The sequence below is a fragment of the Schistocerca gregaria genome, chromosome 2 (genome assembly GCF_023897955.1).
Source record: "Schistocerca gregaria isolate iqSchGreg1 chromosome 2, iqSchGreg1.2, whole genome shotgun sequence".
In the NCBI taxonomy this organism is placed as follows: Eukaryota; Metazoa; Arthropoda; class Insecta; order Orthoptera; family Acrididae; genus Schistocerca; species Schistocerca gregaria.
Genome location: NC_064921.1, coordinates 1,017,234,006 through 1,017,251,012, shown reverse-complemented (window position 1 = coordinate 1,017,251,012; position 17,007 = coordinate 1,017,234,006). Strand labels below are relative to the sequence as shown.

The window sequence follows — 17,007 nt, the reverse complement described above, 5'->3', positions numbered from 1 at the left end:
TCGGCGGCCTTCCTGGGCTATTGGTACCTTCATGTAGAGCTGCCGCTGGGCTCGCACTCCCTGCTGCTAAGAAAGTGATTGCTTTTGCTGCTATGACTTGCAATCACGACTGCGGGAAACGCCGCTATCTCGTTAGGGGTGCTACGGCAGACACCCTCTCGAGCACCCCGAAGACTTCTTGAGCCCTCGGCTGTAATGGTTTCCAGGCTGTCAAAAGAACCGTCGCGTGTGCATTCGCGGACGGGAGAGAGGCTGAGGTAATTTCGAGTGAACGGGGATGGACTCCTCCCGTCCGCAGTTTCCGTAGTGTAGCGGTTATCACGTCTGCTTTACACGCAGAAGGTCCCCGGTTCGATCCCGGGCGGGAACAGTATTTTCTTGCCTGTGTCGCATTGTACTCCAGTGAGCCACGTCATGTGAGGATCTTCTGCATGTACCTTTGTTATGCAAGAAGCGCATTTATTTAATTTTTTAGTTACGATGTCAACATCAGCACGAGTTGTCTCTAAGGTATGGCGCACACAAGTAGTTTCCGTGGTGTAGCGGTTATCACGTCTGCCTAACACGCAGAAGGTCCCCGGTTCGATCCCGGGCGGAAACACTTTTTCATCATTAAAAACAAGACATAGTAACATGCATCTGCTTTCATCTGTACCCAAAAACCTTCGTAATCGCCTTCACACGTCGGATCAGAGTGTCAATTGCTCACATCAAATATGAAATTCATTTGATACTGCCGCCGAGCATTTTGCATCGACTCAGCCACTCATGTGCGATCAGTTTGCACAAAACGCTAGGGCTCGTCCGGGATTTGAACCCGGGACCTCCTGCACCCGAAGCAGGAATCATACCCCTAGACCAACGAGCCATCTGACATGGCGAATGACTATTATTTCAGTGCACTGGGTGCCTCGATGTGGTCCAGGGTGCTCTGGAAAGTCTCGTGTAGGCTGGCGGGATGGGGGCGGCGCGAATTCCCGCGGTCGGCGGCCTTCCTGGGCTATTGGTACCTTCATGTAGAGCTGCCGCTGGGCTCGCACTCCCTGCTGCTAAGAAAGTGATTGCTTTTGCTGCTATGACTTGCAATCACGACTGCGGGAAACGCCGCTATCTCGTTAGGGGTGCTACGGCAGACACCCTCTCGAGCACCCCGAAGACTTCTTGAGCCCTCGGCTGTAATGGTTTCCAGGCTGTCAAAAGAACCGTCGCGTGTGCATTCGCGGACGGGAGAGAGGCTGAGGTAATTTCGAGTGAACGGGGATGGACTCCTCCCGTCCGCAGTTTCCGTAGTGTAGCGGTTATCACGTCTGCTTTACACACAGAAGGTCCCCGGTTCGATCCCGGGCGGGAACATTATTTTCTTGCCTGTGTCGCATTGTACTCCAGTGAGCCACGTCATGTGAGGATCTTCTGCATGTACCTTTGTTATGCAAGAAGCGCATTTATTTAATTTTTTAGTTACGATGTCAACATCAGCACGAGTTGTCTCTAAGGTATGGCGCACACAAGTAGTTTCCGTGGTGTAGCGGTTATCACGTCTGCCTAACACGCAGAAGGTCCCCGGTTCGATCCCGGGCGGAAACACTTTTTCATCATTAAAAACAAGACATAGTAACATGCATCTGCTTCCATCTGTACCCAAAAACCTTCGTAATCGCCTTCACACGTCGGATCAGAGTGTCAATTGCTCACATCAAATATGAAATTCATTTGATACTGCCGCCGAGCATTTTGCATCGACTCAGCCACTCATGTGCGATCAGTTTGCACAAAACGCTAGGGCTCGTCCGGGATTTGAACCCGGGACCTCCTGCACCCGAAGCAGGAATCATACCCCTAGACCAACGAGCCATCTGACATGGCGAATGACTATTATTTCAGTGCACTGGGTGCCTCGATGTGGTCCAGGGTGCTCTGGAAAGTCTCGTGTAGGCTGGCGGGATGGGGGCGGCGCGAATTCCCGCGGTCGGCGGCCTTCCTGGGCTATTGGTACCTTCATGTAGAGCTGCCGCTGGGCTCGCACTCCCTGCTGCTAAGAAAGTGATTGCTTTTGCTGCTATGACTTGCAATCACGACTGCGGGAAACGCCGCTATCTCGTTAGGGGTGCTACGGCAGACACCCTCTCGAGCACCCCGAAGACTTCTTGAGCCCTCGGCTGTAATGGTTTCCAGGCTGTCAAAAGAACCGTCGCGTGTGCATTCGCGGACGGGAGAGAGGCTGAGGTAATTTCGAGTGAACGGGGATGGACTCCTCCCGTCCGCAGTTTCCGTAGTGTAGCGGTTATCACGTCTGCTTTACACGCAGAAGGTCCCCGCTTCGATCCCGGGCGGGAACAGTATTTTCTTGCCTGTGTCGCATTGTACTCCAGTGAGCCACGTCATGTGAGGATCTTCTGCATGTACCTTTGTTATGCAAGAAGCGCATTTATTTAATTTTTTAGTTACGATGTCAACATCAGCACGAGTTGTCTCTAAGGTATGGCGCACACAAGTAGTTTCCGTGGTGTAGCGGTTATCACGTCTGCCTAACACGCAGAAGGTCCCCGGTTCGATCCCGGGCGGAAACACTTTTTCATCATTAAAAACAAGACATAGTAACATGCATCTGCTTCCATCTGTACCCAAAAACCTTCGTAATCGCCTTCACACGTCGGATCAGAGTGTCAATTGCTCACATCAAATATGAAATTCATTTGATACTGCCGCCGAGCATTTTGCATCGACTCAGCCACTCATGTGCGATCAGTTTGCACAAAACGCTAGGGCTCGTCCGGGATTTGAACCCGGGACCTCCTGCACCCGAAGCAGGAATCATACCCCTAGACCAACGAGCCATCTGACATGGCGAATGACTATTATTTCAGTGCACTGGGTGCCTCGATGTGGTCCAGGGTGCTCTGGAAAGTCTCGTGTAGGCTGGCGGGATGGGGGCGGCGCGAATTCCCGCGGTCGGCGGCCTTCCTGGGCTATTGGTACCTTCATGTAGAGCTGCCGCTGGGCTCGCACTCCCTGCTGCTAAGAAAGTGATTGCTTTTGCTGCTATGACTTGCAATCACGACTGCGGGAAACGCTGGGCTCGCACTCCCTGCTGCTAAGAAAGTGATTGCTTTTGCTGCTATGACTTGCAATCACGACTGCGGGAAACGCCGCTATCTCGTTAGGGGTGCTACGGCAGACACCCTCTCGAGCACCCCGAAGACTTCTTGAGCCCTCGGCTGTAATGGTTTCCAGGCTGTCAAAAGAACCGTCGCGTGTGCATTCGCGGACGGGAGAGAGGCTGAGGTAATTTCGAGTGAACGGGGATGGACTCCTCCCGTCCGCAGTTTCCGTAGTGTAGCGGTTATCACGTCTGCTTTACACGCAGAAGGTCCCCGGTTCGATCCCGGGCGGGAACAGTATTTTCTTGCCTGTGTCGCATTGTACTCCAGTGAGCCACGTCATGTGAGGATCTTCTGCATGTACCTTTGTTATGCAAGAAGCGCATTTATTTAATTTTTTAGTTACGATGTCAACATCAGCACGAGTTGTCTCTAAGGTATGGCGCACACAAGTAGTTTCCGTGGTGTAGCGGTTATCACGTCTGCCTAACACGCAGAAGGTCCCCGGTTCGATCCCGGGCGGAAACACTTTTTCATCATTAAAAACAAGACATAGTAACATGCATCTGCTTTCATCTGTACCCAAAAACCTTCGTAATCGCCTTCACACGTCGGATCAGAGTGTCAATTGCTCACATCAAATATGAAATTCATTTGATACTGCCGCCGAGCATTTTGCATCGACTCAGCCACTCATGTGCGATCAGTTTGCACAAAACGCTAGGGCTCGTCCGGGATTTGAACCCGGGACCTCCTGCACCCGAAGCAGGAATCATACCCCTAGACCAACGAGCCATCTGACATGGCGAATGACTATTATTTCAGTGCACTGGGTGCCTCGATGTGGTCCAGGGTGCTCTGGAAAGTCTCGTGTAGGCTGGCGGGATGGGGGCGGCGCGAATTCCCGCGGTCGGCGGCCTTCCTGGGCTATTGGTACCTTCATGTAGAGCTGCCGCTGGGCTCGCACTCCCTGCTGCTAAGAAAGTGATTGCTTTTGCTGCTATGACTTGCAATCACGACTGCGGGAAACGCCGCTATCTCGTTAGGGGTGCTACGGCAGACACCCTCTCGAGCACCCCGAAGACTTCTTGAGCCCTCGGCTGTAATGGTTTCCAGGCTGTCAAAAGAACCGTCGCGTGTGCATTCGCGGACGGGAGAGAGGCTGAGGTAATTTCGAGTGAACGGGGATGGACTCCTCCCGTCCGCAGTTTCCGTAGTGTAGCGGTTATCACGTCTGCTTTACACGCAGAAGGTCCCCGGTTCGATCCCGGGCGGGAACAGTATTTTCTTGCCTGTGTCGCATTGTACTCCAGTGAGCCACGTCATGTGAGGATCTTCTGCATGTACCTTTGTTATGCAAGAAGCGCATTTATTTAATTTTTTAGTTACGATGTCAACATCAGCACGAGTTGTCTCTAAGGTATGGCGCACACAAGTAGTTTCCGTGGTGTAGCGGTTATCACGTCTGCCTAACACGCAGAAGGTCCCCGGTTCGATCCCGGGCGGAAACACTTTTTCATCATTAAAAACAAGACATAGTAACATGCATCTGCTTCCATCTGTACCCAAAAACCTTCGTAATCGCCTTCACACGTCGGATCAGAGTGTCAATTGCTCACATCAAATATGAAATTCATTTGATACTGCCGCCGAGCATTTTGCATCGACTCAGCCACTCATGTGCGATCAGTTTGCACAAAACGCTAGGGCTCGTCCGGGATTTGAACCCGGGACCTCCTGCACCCGAAGCAGGAATCATACCCCTAGACCAACGAGCCATCTGACATGGCGAATGACTATTATTTCAGTGCACTGGGTGCCTCGATGTGGTCCAGGGTGCTCTGGAAAGTCTCGTGTAGGCTGGCGGGATGGGGGCGGCGCGAATTCCCGCGGTCGGCGGCCTTCCTGGGCTATTGGTACCTTCATGTAGAGCTGCCGCTGGGCTCGCACTCCCTGCTGCTAAGAAAGTGATTGCTTTTGCTGCTATGACTTGCAATCACGACTGCGGGAAACGCCGCTATCTCGTTAGGGGTGCTACGGCAGACACCCTCTCGAGCACCCCGAAGACTTCTTGAGCCCTCGGCTGTAATGGTTTCCAGGCTGTCAAAAGAACCGTCGCGTGTGCATTCGCGGACGGGAGAGAGGCTGAGGTAATTTCGAGTGAACGGGGATGGACTCCTCCCGTCCGCAGTTTCCGTAGTGTAGCGGTTATCACGTCTGCTTTACACGCAGAAGGTCCCCGGTTCGATCCCGGGCGGGAACAGTATTTTCTTGCCTGTGTCGCATTGTACTCCAGTGAGCCACGTCATGTGAGGATCTTCTGCATGTACCTTTGTTATGCAAGAAGCGCATTTATTTAATTTTTTAGTTACGATGTCAACATCAGCACGAGTTGTCTCTAAGGTATGGCGCACACAAGTAGTTTCCGTGGTGTAGCGGTTATCACGTCTGCCTAACACGCAGAAGGTCCCCGGTTCGATCCCGGGCGGAAACACTTTTTCATCATTAAAAACAAGACATAGTAACATGCATCTGCTTCCATCTGTACCCAAAAACCTTCGTAATCGCCTTCACACGTCGGATCAGAGTGTCAATTGCTCACATCAAATATGAAATTCATTTGATACTGCCGCCGAGCATTTTGCATCGACTCAGCCACTCATGTGCGATCAGTTTGCACAAAACGCTAGGGCTCGTCCGGGATTTGAACCCGGGACCTCCTGCACCCGAAGCAGGAATCATACCCCTAGACCAACGAGCCATCTGACATGGCGAATGACTATTATTTCAGTGCACTGGGTGCCTCGATGTGGTCCAGGGTGCTCTGGAAAGTCTCGTGTAGGCTGGCGGGATGGGGGCGGCGCGAATTCCCGCGGTCGGCGGCCTTCCTGGGCTATTGGTACCTTCATGTAGAGCTGCCGCTGGGCTCGCACTCCCTGCTGCTAAGAAAGTGATTGCTTTTGCTGCTATGACTTGCAATCACGACTGCGGGAAACGCCGCTATCTCGTTAGGGGTGCTACGGCAGACACCCTCTCGAGCACCCCGAAGACTTCTTGAGCCCTCGGCTGTAATGGTTTCCAGGCTGTCAAAAGAACCGTCGCGTGTGCATTCGCGGACGGGAGAGAGGCTGAGGTAATTTCGAGTGAACGGGGATGGACTCCTCCCGTCCGCAGTTTCCGTAGTGTAGCGGTTATCACGTCTGCTTTACACGCAGAAGGTCCCCGGTTCGATCCCGGGCGGGAACAGTATTTTCTTGCCTGTGTCGCATTGTACTCCAGTGAGCCACGTCATGTGAGGATCTTCTGCATGTACCTTTGTTATGCAAGTAGCGCATTTATTTAATTTTTTAGTTACGATGACAACATCAGCACGAGTTGTCTCTAAGGTATGGCGCACACAAGTAGTTTCCGTGGTGTAGCGGTTATCACGTCTGCCTAATACGCAGAAGGTCCCCAGTTCGATCCCGGGCGGAAACACTTTTTCATCATTAAAAACAAGACATAGTAACATGCATCTGCTTCCATCTGTACCCAAAAACCTTCGTAATCGCCTTCACACGTCGGATCAGAGTGTCAATTGCTCACATCAAATATGAAATTCATTTGATACTGCCGCCGAGCATTTTGCATCGACTCAGCCACTCATGTGCGATCAGTTTGCACAAAACGCTAGGGCTCGTCCGGGATTTGAACCCAGGACCTCCTGCACCCGAAGCAGGAATCATACCCCTAGACCAACGAGCCATCTGACATGGCGAATGACTATTATTTCAGTGCACTGGGTGCCTCGATGTGGTCCAGGGTGCTCTGGAAAGTCTCGTGTAGGCTGGCGGGATGGGGGCGGCGCCAATTCCCGCGGTCGGCGGCCTTCCTGGGCTATTGGTACCTTCATGTAGAGCTGCCGCTGGGCTCGCACTCCCTGCTGCTAAGAAAGTGATTGCTTTTGCTGCTATGACTTGCAATCACGACTGCGGGAAACGCCGCTATCTCGTTAGGGGTGCTACGGCAGACACCCTCTCGAGCACCCCGAAGACTTCTTGAGCCCTCGGCTGTAATGGTTTCCAGGCTGTCAAAAGAACCGTCGCATGTGCATTCGCGGACGGGAGAGAGGCTGAGGTAATTTCGAGTGAACGGGGATGGACTCCTCCCGTCCGCAGTTTCCGTAGTGTAGCGGTTATCACGTCTGCTTTACACGCAGAAGGTCCCCGGTTCGATCCCGGGCGGGAACAGTATTTTCTTGCCTGTGTCGCATTGTACTCCAGTGAGCCACGTCATGTGAGGATCTTCTGCATGTACCTTTGTTATGCAAGAAGCGCATTTATTTAATTTTTTAGTTACGATGTCAACATCAGCACGAGTTGTCTCTAAGGTATGGCGCACACAAGTAGTTTCCGTGGTGTAGCGGTTATCACGTCTGCCTAACACGCAGAAGGTCCCCGGTTCGATCCCGGGCGGAAACACTTTTTCATCATTAAAAACAAGACATAGTAACATGCATCTGCTTCCATCTGTACCCAAAAACCTTCGTAATCGCCTTCACACGTCGGATCAGAGTGTCAATTGCTCACATCAAATATGAAATTCATTTGATACTGCCGCCGAGCATTTTGCATCGACTCAGCCACTCATGTGCGATCAGTTTGCACAAAACGCTAGGGCTCGTCCGGGATTTGAACCCGGGACCTCCTGCACCCGAAGCAGGAATCATACCCCTAGACCAACGAGCCATCTGACATGGCGAATGACTATTATTTCAGTGCACTGGGTGCCTCGATGTGGTCCAGGGTGCTCTGGAAAGTCTCGTGTAGGCTGGCGGGATGGGGGCGGCGCGAATTCCCGCGGTCGGCGGCCTTCCTGGGCTATTGGTACCTTCATGTAGAGCTGCCGCTGGGCTCGCACTCCCTGCTGCTAAGAAAGTGATTGCTTTTGCTGCTATGACTTGCAATCACGACTGCGGGAAACGCCGCTATCTCGTTAGGGGTGCTACGGCAGACACCCTCTCGAGCACCCCGAAGACTTCTTGAGCCCTCGGCTGTAATGGTTTCCAGGCTGTCAAAAGAACCGTCGCGTGTGCATTCGCGGACGGGAGAGAGGCTGAGGTAATTTCGAGTGAACGGGGATGGACTCCTCCCGTCCGCAGTTTCCGTAGTGTAGCGGTTATCACGTCTGCTTTACACGCAGAAGGTCCCCGCTTCGATCCCGGGCGGGAACAGTATTTTCTTGCCTGTGTCGCATTGTACTCCAGTGAGCCACGTCATGTGAGGATCTTCTGCATGTACCTTTGTTATGCAAGAAGCGCATTTATTTAATTTTTTAGTTACGATGTCAACATCAGCACGAGTTGTCTCTAAGGTATGGCGCACACAAGTAGTTTCCGTGGTGTAGCGGTTATCACGTCTGCCTAACACGCAGAAGGTCCCCGGTTCGATCCCGGGCGGAAACACTTTTTCATCATTAAAAACAAGACATAGTAACATGCATCTGCTTCCATCTGTACCCAAAAACCTTCGTAATCGCCTTCACACGTCGGATCAGAGTGTCAATTGCTCACATCAAATATGAAATTCATTTGATACTGCCGCCGTGCATTTTGCATCGACTCAGCCACTCATGTGCGATCAGTTTGCACAAAACGCTAGGGCTCGTCCGGGATTTGAACCCGGGACCTCCTGCACCCGAAGCAGGAATCATACCCCTAGACCAACGAGCCATCTGACATGGCGAATGACTATTATTTCAGTGCACTGGGTGCCTCGATGTGGTCCAGGGTGCTCTGGAAAGTCTCGTGTAGGCTGGCGGGATGGGGGCGGCGCGAATTCCCGCGGTCGGCGGCCTTCCTGGGCTATTGGTACCTTCATGTAGAGCTGCCGCTGGGCTCGCACTCCCTGCTGCTAAGAAAGTGATTGCTTTTGCTGCTATGACTTGCAATCACGACTGCGGGAAACGCCGCTATCTCGTTAGGGGTGCTACGGCAGACACCCTCTCGAGCACCCCGAAGACTTCTTGAGCCCTCGGCTGTAATGGTTTCCAGGCTGTCAAAAGAACCGTCGCGTGTGCATTCGCGGACGGGAGAGAGGCTGAGGTAATTTCGAGTGAACGGGGATGGACTCCTCCCGTCCGCAGTTTCCGTAGTGTAGCGGTTATCACGTCTGCTTTACACGCAGAAGGTCCCCGGTTCGATCCCGGGCGGGAACAGTATTTTCTTGCCTGTGTCGCATTGTACTCCAGTGAGCCACGTCATGTGAGGATCTTCTGCATGTACCTTTGTTATGCAAGAAGCGCATTTATTTAATTTTTTAGTTACGATGTCAACATCAGCACGAGTTGTCTCTAAGGTATGGCGCACACAAGTAGTTTCCGTGGTGTAGCGGTTATCACGTCTGCCTAACACGCAGAAGGTCCCCGGTTCGATCCCGGGCGGAAACACTTTTTCATCATTAAAAACAAGACATAGTAACATGCATCTGCTTTCATCTGTACCCAAAAACCTTCGTAATCGCCTTCACACGTCGGATCAGAGTGTCAATTGCTCACATCAAATATGAAATTCATTTGATACTGCCGCCGAGCATTTTGCATCGACTCAGCCACTCATGTGCGATCAGTTTGCACAAAACGCTAGGGCTCGTCCGGGATTTGAACCCGGGACCTCCTGCACCCGAAGCAGGAATCATACCCCTAGACCAACGAGCCATCTGACATGGCGAATGACTATTATTTCAGTGCACTGGGTGCCTCGATGTGGTCCAGGGTGCTCTGGAAAGTCTCGTGTAGGCTGGCGGGATGGGGGCGGCGCGAATTCCCGCGGTCGGCGGCCTTCCTGGGCTATTGGTACCTTCATGTAGAGCTGCCGCTGGGCTCGCACTCCCTGCTGCTAAGAAAGTGATTGCTTTTGCTGCTATGACTTGCAATCACGACTGCGGGAAACGCCGCTATCTCGTTAGGGGTGCTACGGCAGACACCCTCTCGAGCACCCCGAAGACTTCTTGAGCCCTCGGCTGTAATGGTTTCCAGGCTGTCAAAAGAACCGTCGCGTGTGCATTCGCGGACGGGAGAGAGGCTGAGGTAATTTCGAGTGAACGGGGATGGACTCCTCCCGTCCGCAGTTTCCGTAGTGTAGCGGTTATCACGTCTGCTTTACACGCAGAAGGTCCCCGCTTCGATCCCGGGCGGGAACAGTATTTTCTTGCCTGTGTCGCATTGTACTCCAGTGAGCCCCGTCATGTGAGGATCTTCTGCATGTACCTTTGTTATGCAAGAAGCGCATTTATTTAATTTTTTAGTTACGATGTCAACATCAGCACGAGTTGTCTCTAAGGTATGGCGCACACAAGTAGTTTCCGTGGTGTAGCGGTTATCACGTCTGCCTAACACGCAGAAGGTCCCCGGTTCGATCCCGGGCGGAAACACTTTTTCATCATTAAAAACAAGACATAGTAACATGCATCTGCTTCCATCTGTACCCAAAAACCTTCGTAATCGCCTTCACACGTCGGATCAGAGTGTCAATTGCTCACATCAAATATGAAATTCATTTGATACTGCCGCCGAGCATTTTGCATCGACTCAGCCACTCATGTGCGATCAGTTTGCACAAAACGCTAGGGCTCGTCCGGGATTTGAACCCGGGACCTCCTGCACCCGAAGCAGGAATCATACCCCTAGACCAACGAGCCATCTGACATGGCGAATGACTATTATTTCAGTGCACTGGGTGCCTCGATGTGGTCCAGGGTGCTCTGGAAAGTCTCGTGTAGGCTGGCGGGATGGGGGCGGCGCGAATTCCCGCGGTCGGCGGCCTTCCTGGGCTATTGGTACCTTCATGTAGAGCTGCCGCTGGGCTCGCACTCCCTGCTGCTAAGAAAGTGATTGCTTTTGCTGCTATGACTTGCAATCACGACTGCGGGAAACGCCGCTATCTCGTTAGGGGTGCTACGGCAGACACCCTCTCGAGCACCCCGAAGACTTCTTGAGCCCTCGGCTGTAATGGTTTCCAGGCTGTCAAAAGAACCGTCGCGTGTGCATTCGCGGACGGGAGAGAGGCTGAGGTAATTTCGAGTGAACGGGGATGGACTCCTCCCGTCCGCAGTTTCCGTAGTGTAGCGGTTATCACGTCTGCTTTACACGCAGAAGGTCCCCGGTTCGATCCCGGGCGGGAACAGTATTTTCTTGCCTGTGTCGCATTGTACTCCAGTGAGCCACGTCATGTGAGGATCTTCTGCATGTACCTTTGTTATGCAAGAAGCGCATTTATTTAATTTTTTAGTTACGATGTCAACATCAGCACGAGTTGTCTCTAAGGTATGGCGCACACAAGTAGTTTCCGTGGTGTAGCGGTTATCACGTCTGCCTAACACGCAGAAGGTCCCCGGTTCGATCCCGGGCGGAAACACTTTTTCATCATTAAAAACAAGACATAGTAACATGCATCTGCTTCCATCTGTACCCAAAAACCTTCGTAATCGCCTTCACACGTCGGATCAGAGTGTCAATTGCTCACATCAAATATGAAATTCATTTGATACTGCCGCCGAGCATTTTGCATCGACTCAGCCACTCATGTGCGATCAGTTTGCACAAAACGCTAGGGCTCGTCCGGGATTTGAACCCGGGACCTCCTGCACCCGAAGCAGGAATCATACCCCTAGACCAACGAGCCATCTGACATGGCGAATGACTATTATTTCAGTGCACTGGGTGCCTCGATGTGGTCCAGGGTGCTCTGGAAAGTCTCGTGTAGGCTGGCGGGATGGGGACGGCGCGAATTCCCGCGGTCGGCGGCCTTCCTGGGCTATTGGTACCTTCATGTAGAGCTGCCGCTGGGCTCGCACTCCCTGCTGCTAAGAAAGTGATTGCTTTTGCTGCTATGACTTGCAATCACGACTGCGGGAAACGCCGCTATCTCGTTAGGGGTGCTACGGCAGACACCCTCTCGAGCACCCCGAAGACTTCTTGAGCCCTCGGCTGTAATGGTTTCCAGGCTGTCAAAAGAACCGTCGCGTGTGCATTCGCGGACGGGAGAGAGGCTGAGGTAATTTCGAGTGAACGGGGATGGACTCCTCCCGTCCGCAGTTTCCGTAGTGTAGCGGTTATCACGTCTGCTTTACACGCAGAAGGTCCCCGCTTCGATCCCGGGCGGGAACAGTATTTTCTTGCCTGTGTCGCATTGTACTCCAGTGAGCCACGTCATGTGAGGATCTTCTGCATGTACCTTTGTTATGCAAGAAGCGCATTTATTTAATTTTTTAGTTACGATGTCAACATCAGCACGAGTTGTCTCTAAGGTATGGCGCACACAAGTAGTTTCCGTGGTGTAGCGGTTATCACGTCTGCCTAACACGCAGAAGGTCCCCGGTTCGATCCCGGGCGGAAACACTTTTTCATCATTAAAAACAAGACATAGTAACATGCATCTGCTTCCATCTGTACCCAAAAACCTTCGTAATCGCCTTCACACGTCGGATCAGAGTGTCAATTGCTCACATCAAATATGAAATTCATTTGATACTGCCGCCGAGCATTTTGCATCGACTCAGCCACTCATGTGCGATCAGTTTGCACAAAACGCTAGGGCTCGTCCGGGATTTGAACCCGGGACCTCCTGCACCCGAAGCAGGAATCATACCCCTAGACCAACGAGCCATCTGACATGGCGAATGACTATTATTTCAGTGCACTGGGTGCCTCGATGTGGTCCAGGGTGCTCTGGAAAGTCTCGTGTAGGCTGGCGGGATGGGGGCGGCGCGAATTCCCGCGGTCGGCGGCCTTCCTGGGCTATTGGTACCTTCATGTAGAGCTGCCGCTGGGCTCGCACTCCCTGCTGCTAAGAAAGTGATTGCTTTTGCTGCTATGACTTGCAATCACGACTGCGGGAAACGCCGCTATCTCGTTAGGGGTGCTACGGCAGACACCCTCTCGAGCACCCCGAAGACTTCTTGAGCCCTCGGCTGTAATGGTTTCCAGGCTGTCAAAAGAACCGTCGCGTGTGCATTCGCGGACGGGAGAGAGGCTGAGGTAATTTCGAGTGAACGGGGATGGACTCCTCCCGTCCGCAGTTTCCGTAGTGTAGCGGTTATCACGTCTGCTTCACACGCAGAAGGTCCCCGGTTCGATCCCGGGCGGGAACAGTATTTTCTTGCCTGTGTCGCATTGTACTCCAGTGAGCCACGTCATGTGAGGATCTTCTGCATGTACCTTTGTTATGCAAGTAGCGCATTTATTTAATTTTTTAGTTACGATGACAACATCAGCACGAGTTGTCTCTAAGGTATGGCGCACACAAGTAGTTTCCGTGGTGTAGCGGTTATCACGTCTGCCTAATACGCAGAAGGTCCCCAGTTCGATCCCGGGCGGAAACACTTTTTCATCATTAAAAACAAGACATAGTAACATGCATCTGCTTCCATCTGTACCCAAAAACCTTCGTAATCGCCTTCACACGTCGGATCAGAGTGTCAATTGCTCACATCAAATATGAAATTCATTTGATACTGCCGCCGAGCATTTTGCATCGACTCAGCCACTCATGTGCGATCAGTTTGCACAAAACGCTAGGGCTCGTCCGGGATTTGAACCCAGGACCTCCTGCACCCGAAGCAGGAATCATACCCCTAGACCAACGAGCCATCTGACATGGCGAATGACTATTATTTCAGTGCACTGGGTGCCTCGATGTGGTCCAGGGTGCTCTGGAAAGTCTCGTGTAGGCTGGCGGGATGGGGGCGGCGCGAATTCCCGCGGTCGGCGGCCTTCCTGGGCTATTGGTACCTTCATGTAGAGCTGCCGCTGGGCTCGCACTCCCTGCTGCTAAGAAAGTGATTGCTTTTGCTGCTATGACTTGCAATCACGACTGCGGGAAACGCCGCTATCTCGTTAGGGGTGCTACGGCAGACACCCTCTCGAGCACCCCGAAGACTTCTTGAGCCCTCGGCTGTAATGGTTTCCAGGCTGTCAAAAGAACCGTCGCATGTGCATTCGCGGACGGGAGAGAGGCTGAGGTAATTTCGAGTGAACGGGGATGGACTCCTCCCGTCCGCAGTTTCCGTAGTGTAGCGGTTATCACGTCTGCTTTACACGCAGAAGGTCCCCGGTTCGATCCCGGGCGGGAACAGTATTTTCTTGCCTGTGTCGCATTGTACTCCAGTGAGCCACGTCATGTGAGGATCTTCTGCATGTACCTTTGTTATGCAAGAAGCGCATTTATTTAATTTTTTAGTTACGATGTCAACATCAGCACGAGTTGTCTCTAAGGTATGGCGCACACAAGTAGTTTCCGTGGTGTAGCGGTTATCACGTCTGCCTAACACGCAGAAGGTCCCCGGTTCGATCCCGGGCGGAAACACTTTTTCATCATTAAAAACAAGACATAGTAACATGCATCTGCTTCCATCTGTACCCAAAAACCTTCGTAATCGCCTTCACACGTCGGATCAGAGTGTCAATTGCTCACATCAAATATGAAATTCATTTGATACTGCCGCCGAGCATTTTGCATCGACTCAGCCACTCATGTGCGATCAGTTTGCACAAAACGCTAGGGCTCGTCCGGGATTTGAACCCGGGACCTCCTGCACCCGAAGCAGGAATCATACCCCTAGACCAACGAGCCATCTGACATGGCGAATGACTATTATTTCAGTGCACTGGGTGCCTCGATGTGGTCCAGGGTGCTCTGGAAAGTCTCGTGTAGGCTGGCGGGATGGGGGCGGCGCGAATTCCCGCGGTCGGCGGCCTTCCTGGGCTATTGGTACCTTCATGTAGAGCTGCCGCTGGGCTCGCACTCCCTGCTGCTAAGAAAGTGATTGCTTTTGCTGCTATGACTTGCAATCACGACTGCGGGAAACGCCGCTATCTCGTTAGGGGTGCTACGGCAGACACCCTCTCGAGCACCCCGAAGACTTCTTGAGCCCTCGGCTGTAATGGTTTCCAGGCTGTCAAAAGAACCGTCGCGTGTGCATTCGCGGACGGGAGAGAGGCTGAGGTAATTTCGAGTGAACGGGGATGGACTCCTCCCGTCCGCAGTTTCCGTAGTGTAGCGGTTATCACGTCTGCTTTACACGCAGAAGGTCCCCGCTTCGATCCCGGGCGGGAACAGTATTTTCTTGCCTGTGTCGCATTGTACTCCAGTGAGCCACGTCATGTGAGGATCTTCTGCATGTACCTTTGTTATGCAAGAAGCGCATTTATTTAATTTTTTAGTTACGATGTCAACATCAGCACGAGTTGTCTCTAAGGTATGGCGCACACAAGTAGTTTCCGTGGTGTAGCGGTTATCACGTCTGCCTAACACGCAGAAGGTCCCCGGTTCGATCCCGGGCGGAAACACTTTTTCATCATTAAAAACAAGACATAGTAACATGCATCTGCTTCCATCTGTACCCAAAAACCTTCGTAATCGCCTTCACACGTCGGATCAGAGTGTCAATTGCTCACATCAAATATGAAATTCATTTGATACTGCCGCCGAGCATTTTGCATCGACTCAGCCACTCATGTGCGATCAGTTTGCACAAAACGCTAGGGCTCGTCCGGGATTTGAACCCGGGACCTCCTGCACCCGAAGCAGGAATCATACCCCTAGACCAACGAGCCATCTGACATGGCGAATGACTATTATTTCAGTGCACTGGGTGCCTCGATGTGGTCCAGGGTGCTCTGGAAAGTCTCGTGTAGGCTGGCGGGATGGGGGCGGCGCGAATTCCCGCGGTCGGCGGCCTTCCTGGGCTATTGGTACCTTCATGTAGAGCTGCCGCTGGGCTCGCACTCCCTGCTGCTAAGAAAGTGATTGCTTTTGCTGCTATGACTTGCAATCACGACTGCGGGAAACGCCGCTATCTCGTTAGGGGTGCTACGGCAGACACCCTCTCGAGCACCCCGAAGACTTCTTGAGCCCTCGGCTGTAATGGTTTCCAGGCTGTCAAAAGAACCGTCGCGTGTGCATTCGCGGACGGGAGAGAGGCTGAGGTAATTTCGAGTGAACGGGGATGGACTCCTCCCGTCCGCAGTTTCCGTAGTGTAGCGGTTATCACGTCTGCTTTACACGCAGAAGGTCCCCGGTTCGATCCCGGGCGGGAACAGTATTTTCTTGCCTGTGTCGCATTGTACTCCAGTGAGCCACGTCATGTGAGGATCTTCTGCATGTACCTTTGTTATGCAAGTAGCGCATTTATTTAATTTTTTAGTTACGATGACAACATCAGCACGAGTTGTCTCTAAGGTATGGCGCACACAAGTAGTTTCCGTGGTGTAGCGGTTATCACGTCTGCCTAACACGCACAAGGTCCCCGGTTCGATCCCGGGCGGAAACACTTTTTCATCATTAAAAACAAGACATAGTAACATGCATCTGCTTCCATCTGTACCCAAAAACCTTCGTAATCGCCTTCACACGTCGGATCAGAGTGTCAATTGCTCACATCAAATATGAAATTCATTTGATACTGCCGCCGAGCATTTTGCATCGACTCAGCCACTCATGTGCGATCAGTTTGCACAAAACGCTAGGGCTCGTCCGGGATTTGAACCCGGGACCTCCTGCACCCGAAGCAGGAATCATACCCCTACACCAACGAGCCATCTGACATGGCGAATGACTATTATTTCAGTGCACTGGGTGCCTCGATGTGGTCCAGGGTGCTCTGGAAAGTCTCGTGTAGGCTGGCGGGATGGGGGCGGCGCGAATTCCCGCGGTCGGCGGCCTTCCTGGGCTATTGGTACCTTCATGTAGAGCTGCCGCTGGGCTCGCACTCCCTGCTGCTAAGAAAGTGATTGCTTTTGCTGCTATGACTTGCAATCACGACTGCGGGAAACGCCGCTATCTCGTTAGGGGTGCTACGGCAGACACCCTCTCGAGCACCCCGAAGACTTCTTGAGCCCTCGGCTGTAATGGTTTCCAGGCTGTCAAAAGAAC

The 17,007-nt window shown here is 52.5% G+C and overlaps 51 non-coding genes across 51 annotated transcripts; 34 read left to right on the top strand and 17 right to left on the bottom strand.

Moving 5' to 3' along the window:
* The first annotated feature begins 297 nt into the window (after nt 1-297).
* Nucleotides 298-370, top strand: Trnav-uac (transfer RNA valine (anticodon UAC)). The gene has a single exon. It is a non-coding gene; the product is annotated as a tRNA-Val (tRNA).
* Nucleotides 371-528: 158 nt separating this feature from the next.
* Nucleotides 529-601, top strand: Trnav-aac (transfer RNA valine (anticodon AAC)). The gene has a single exon. It is a non-coding gene; the product is annotated as a tRNA-Val (tRNA).
* Nucleotides 602-796: 195 nt separating this feature from the next.
* On the bottom strand, nt 797-868 carry Trnap-cgg (transfer RNA proline (anticodon CGG)). Its single transcript has one exon. It is a non-coding gene; the product is annotated as a tRNA-Pro (tRNA).
* A 412-nt stretch (nt 869-1,280) lies between these two features.
* On the top strand, nt 1,281-1,353 carry Trnav-uac (transfer RNA valine (anticodon UAC)). Its single transcript has one exon. It is a non-coding gene; the product is annotated as a tRNA-Val (tRNA).
* A 158-nt stretch (nt 1,354-1,511) lies between these two features.
* Trnav-aac (transfer RNA valine (anticodon AAC)) lies at nt 1,512-1,584 on the top strand. The gene has a single exon. It is a non-coding gene; the product is annotated as a tRNA-Val (tRNA).
* Nucleotides 1,585-1,779: 195 nt separating this feature from the next.
* Nucleotides 1,780-1,851, bottom strand: Trnap-cgg (transfer RNA proline (anticodon CGG)). Its single transcript has one exon. It is a non-coding gene; the product is annotated as a tRNA-Pro (tRNA).
* A 412-nt stretch (nt 1,852-2,263) lies between these two features.
* Trnav-uac (transfer RNA valine (anticodon UAC)) lies at nt 2,264-2,336 on the top strand. The gene has a single exon. It is a non-coding gene; the product is annotated as a tRNA-Val (tRNA).
* Nucleotides 2,337-2,494: 158 nt separating this feature from the next.
* On the top strand, nt 2,495-2,567 carry Trnav-aac (transfer RNA valine (anticodon AAC)). Its single transcript has one exon. It is a non-coding gene; the product is annotated as a tRNA-Val (tRNA).
* Nucleotides 2,568-2,762: 195 nt separating this feature from the next.
* Trnap-cgg (transfer RNA proline (anticodon CGG)) lies at nt 2,763-2,834 on the bottom strand. Its single transcript has one exon. It is a non-coding gene; the product is annotated as a tRNA-Pro (tRNA).
* Nucleotides 2,835-3,322: 488 nt separating this feature from the next.
* Trnav-uac (transfer RNA valine (anticodon UAC)) lies at nt 3,323-3,395 on the top strand. The gene has a single exon. It is a non-coding gene; the product is annotated as a tRNA-Val (tRNA).
* Nucleotides 3,396-3,553: 158 nt separating this feature from the next.
* On the top strand, nt 3,554-3,626 carry Trnav-aac (transfer RNA valine (anticodon AAC)). Its single transcript has one exon. It is a non-coding gene; the product is annotated as a tRNA-Val (tRNA).
* Nucleotides 3,627-3,821: 195 nt separating this feature from the next.
* Nucleotides 3,822-3,893, bottom strand: Trnap-cgg (transfer RNA proline (anticodon CGG)). The gene has a single exon. It is a non-coding gene; the product is annotated as a tRNA-Pro (tRNA).
* Nucleotides 3,894-4,305: 412 nt separating this feature from the next.
* Nucleotides 4,306-4,378, top strand: Trnav-uac (transfer RNA valine (anticodon UAC)). Its single transcript has one exon. It is a non-coding gene; the product is annotated as a tRNA-Val (tRNA).
* Nucleotides 4,379-4,536: 158 nt separating this feature from the next.
* Nucleotides 4,537-4,609, top strand: Trnav-aac (transfer RNA valine (anticodon AAC)). Its single transcript has one exon. It is a non-coding gene; the product is annotated as a tRNA-Val (tRNA).
* A 195-nt stretch (nt 4,610-4,804) lies between these two features.
* Trnap-cgg (transfer RNA proline (anticodon CGG)) lies at nt 4,805-4,876 on the bottom strand. Its single transcript has one exon. It is a non-coding gene; the product is annotated as a tRNA-Pro (tRNA).
* Nucleotides 4,877-5,288: 412 nt separating this feature from the next.
* Trnav-uac (transfer RNA valine (anticodon UAC)) lies at nt 5,289-5,361 on the top strand. The gene has a single exon. It is a non-coding gene; the product is annotated as a tRNA-Val (tRNA).
* A 158-nt stretch (nt 5,362-5,519) lies between these two features.
* Nucleotides 5,520-5,592, top strand: Trnav-aac (transfer RNA valine (anticodon AAC)). The gene has a single exon. It is a non-coding gene; the product is annotated as a tRNA-Val (tRNA).
* A 195-nt stretch (nt 5,593-5,787) lies between these two features.
* Nucleotides 5,788-5,859, bottom strand: Trnap-cgg (transfer RNA proline (anticodon CGG)). The gene has a single exon. It is a non-coding gene; the product is annotated as a tRNA-Pro (tRNA).
* A 412-nt stretch (nt 5,860-6,271) lies between these two features.
* Trnav-uac (transfer RNA valine (anticodon UAC)) lies at nt 6,272-6,344 on the top strand. Its single transcript has one exon. It is a non-coding gene; the product is annotated as a tRNA-Val (tRNA).
* A 158-nt stretch (nt 6,345-6,502) lies between these two features.
* Nucleotides 6,503-6,575, top strand: Trnai-aau (transfer RNA isoleucine (anticodon AAU)). Its single transcript has one exon. It is a non-coding gene; the product is annotated as a tRNA-Ile (tRNA).
* A 195-nt stretch (nt 6,576-6,770) lies between these two features.
* On the bottom strand, nt 6,771-6,842 carry Trnap-cgg (transfer RNA proline (anticodon CGG)). Its single transcript has one exon. It is a non-coding gene; the product is annotated as a tRNA-Pro (tRNA).
* Nucleotides 6,843-7,254: 412 nt separating this feature from the next.
* On the top strand, nt 7,255-7,327 carry Trnav-uac (transfer RNA valine (anticodon UAC)). The gene has a single exon. It is a non-coding gene; the product is annotated as a tRNA-Val (tRNA).
* Nucleotides 7,328-7,485: 158 nt separating this feature from the next.
* Trnav-aac (transfer RNA valine (anticodon AAC)) lies at nt 7,486-7,558 on the top strand. Its single transcript has one exon. It is a non-coding gene; the product is annotated as a tRNA-Val (tRNA).
* Nucleotides 7,559-7,753: 195 nt separating this feature from the next.
* On the bottom strand, nt 7,754-7,825 carry Trnap-cgg (transfer RNA proline (anticodon CGG)). Its single transcript has one exon. It is a non-coding gene; the product is annotated as a tRNA-Pro (tRNA).
* A 412-nt stretch (nt 7,826-8,237) lies between these two features.
* On the top strand, nt 8,238-8,310 carry Trnav-uac (transfer RNA valine (anticodon UAC)). Its single transcript has one exon. It is a non-coding gene; the product is annotated as a tRNA-Val (tRNA).
* Nucleotides 8,311-8,468: 158 nt separating this feature from the next.
* Trnav-aac (transfer RNA valine (anticodon AAC)) lies at nt 8,469-8,541 on the top strand. The gene has a single exon. It is a non-coding gene; the product is annotated as a tRNA-Val (tRNA).
* A 195-nt stretch (nt 8,542-8,736) lies between these two features.
* Trnap-cgg (transfer RNA proline (anticodon CGG)) lies at nt 8,737-8,808 on the bottom strand. The gene has a single exon. It is a non-coding gene; the product is annotated as a tRNA-Pro (tRNA).
* Nucleotides 8,809-9,220: 412 nt separating this feature from the next.
* Nucleotides 9,221-9,293, top strand: Trnav-uac (transfer RNA valine (anticodon UAC)). The gene has a single exon. It is a non-coding gene; the product is annotated as a tRNA-Val (tRNA).
* A 158-nt stretch (nt 9,294-9,451) lies between these two features.
* Nucleotides 9,452-9,524, top strand: Trnav-aac (transfer RNA valine (anticodon AAC)). The gene has a single exon. It is a non-coding gene; the product is annotated as a tRNA-Val (tRNA).
* A 195-nt stretch (nt 9,525-9,719) lies between these two features.
* Trnap-cgg (transfer RNA proline (anticodon CGG)) lies at nt 9,720-9,791 on the bottom strand. Its single transcript has one exon. It is a non-coding gene; the product is annotated as a tRNA-Pro (tRNA).
* A 412-nt stretch (nt 9,792-10,203) lies between these two features.
* Trnav-uac (transfer RNA valine (anticodon UAC)) lies at nt 10,204-10,276 on the top strand. The gene has a single exon. It is a non-coding gene; the product is annotated as a tRNA-Val (tRNA).
* Nucleotides 10,277-10,434: 158 nt separating this feature from the next.
* On the top strand, nt 10,435-10,507 carry Trnav-aac (transfer RNA valine (anticodon AAC)). The gene has a single exon. It is a non-coding gene; the product is annotated as a tRNA-Val (tRNA).
* A 195-nt stretch (nt 10,508-10,702) lies between these two features.
* Trnap-cgg (transfer RNA proline (anticodon CGG)) lies at nt 10,703-10,774 on the bottom strand. Its single transcript has one exon. It is a non-coding gene; the product is annotated as a tRNA-Pro (tRNA).
* A 412-nt stretch (nt 10,775-11,186) lies between these two features.
* Trnav-uac (transfer RNA valine (anticodon UAC)) lies at nt 11,187-11,259 on the top strand. The gene has a single exon. It is a non-coding gene; the product is annotated as a tRNA-Val (tRNA).
* Nucleotides 11,260-11,417: 158 nt separating this feature from the next.
* Nucleotides 11,418-11,490, top strand: Trnav-aac (transfer RNA valine (anticodon AAC)). The gene has a single exon. It is a non-coding gene; the product is annotated as a tRNA-Val (tRNA).
* Nucleotides 11,491-11,685: 195 nt separating this feature from the next.
* On the bottom strand, nt 11,686-11,757 carry Trnap-cgg (transfer RNA proline (anticodon CGG)). Its single transcript has one exon. It is a non-coding gene; the product is annotated as a tRNA-Pro (tRNA).
* Nucleotides 11,758-12,169: 412 nt separating this feature from the next.
* Nucleotides 12,170-12,242, top strand: Trnav-uac (transfer RNA valine (anticodon UAC)). The gene has a single exon. It is a non-coding gene; the product is annotated as a tRNA-Val (tRNA).
* A 158-nt stretch (nt 12,243-12,400) lies between these two features.
* Trnav-aac (transfer RNA valine (anticodon AAC)) lies at nt 12,401-12,473 on the top strand. The gene has a single exon. It is a non-coding gene; the product is annotated as a tRNA-Val (tRNA).
* A 195-nt stretch (nt 12,474-12,668) lies between these two features.
* On the bottom strand, nt 12,669-12,740 carry Trnap-cgg (transfer RNA proline (anticodon CGG)). Its single transcript has one exon. It is a non-coding gene; the product is annotated as a tRNA-Pro (tRNA).
* A 412-nt stretch (nt 12,741-13,152) lies between these two features.
* On the top strand, nt 13,153-13,225 carry Trnav-cac (transfer RNA valine (anticodon CAC)). The gene has a single exon. It is a non-coding gene; the product is annotated as a tRNA-Val (tRNA).
* A 158-nt stretch (nt 13,226-13,383) lies between these two features.
* Trnai-aau (transfer RNA isoleucine (anticodon AAU)) lies at nt 13,384-13,456 on the top strand. The gene has a single exon. It is a non-coding gene; the product is annotated as a tRNA-Ile (tRNA).
* Nucleotides 13,457-13,651: 195 nt separating this feature from the next.
* On the bottom strand, nt 13,652-13,723 carry Trnap-cgg (transfer RNA proline (anticodon CGG)). The gene has a single exon. It is a non-coding gene; the product is annotated as a tRNA-Pro (tRNA).
* Nucleotides 13,724-14,135: 412 nt separating this feature from the next.
* Trnav-uac (transfer RNA valine (anticodon UAC)) lies at nt 14,136-14,208 on the top strand. The gene has a single exon. It is a non-coding gene; the product is annotated as a tRNA-Val (tRNA).
* Nucleotides 14,209-14,366: 158 nt separating this feature from the next.
* Nucleotides 14,367-14,439, top strand: Trnav-aac (transfer RNA valine (anticodon AAC)). Its single transcript has one exon. It is a non-coding gene; the product is annotated as a tRNA-Val (tRNA).
* Nucleotides 14,440-14,634: 195 nt separating this feature from the next.
* On the bottom strand, nt 14,635-14,706 carry Trnap-cgg (transfer RNA proline (anticodon CGG)). Its single transcript has one exon. It is a non-coding gene; the product is annotated as a tRNA-Pro (tRNA).
* A 412-nt stretch (nt 14,707-15,118) lies between these two features.
* Nucleotides 15,119-15,191, top strand: Trnav-uac (transfer RNA valine (anticodon UAC)). Its single transcript has one exon. It is a non-coding gene; the product is annotated as a tRNA-Val (tRNA).
* Nucleotides 15,192-15,349: 158 nt separating this feature from the next.
* Nucleotides 15,350-15,422, top strand: Trnav-aac (transfer RNA valine (anticodon AAC)). The gene has a single exon. It is a non-coding gene; the product is annotated as a tRNA-Val (tRNA).
* A 195-nt stretch (nt 15,423-15,617) lies between these two features.
* On the bottom strand, nt 15,618-15,689 carry Trnap-cgg (transfer RNA proline (anticodon CGG)). Its single transcript has one exon. It is a non-coding gene; the product is annotated as a tRNA-Pro (tRNA).
* Nucleotides 15,690-16,101: 412 nt separating this feature from the next.
* Trnav-uac (transfer RNA valine (anticodon UAC)) lies at nt 16,102-16,174 on the top strand. Its single transcript has one exon. It is a non-coding gene; the product is annotated as a tRNA-Val (tRNA).
* Nucleotides 16,175-16,332: 158 nt separating this feature from the next.
* On the top strand, nt 16,333-16,405 carry Trnav-aac (transfer RNA valine (anticodon AAC)). The gene has a single exon. It is a non-coding gene; the product is annotated as a tRNA-Val (tRNA).
* Nucleotides 16,406-16,600: 195 nt separating this feature from the next.
* On the bottom strand, nt 16,601-16,672 carry Trnap-cgg (transfer RNA proline (anticodon CGG)). Its single transcript has one exon. It is a non-coding gene; the product is annotated as a tRNA-Pro (tRNA).
* Nucleotides 16,673-17,007: the final 335 nt, after the last annotated feature.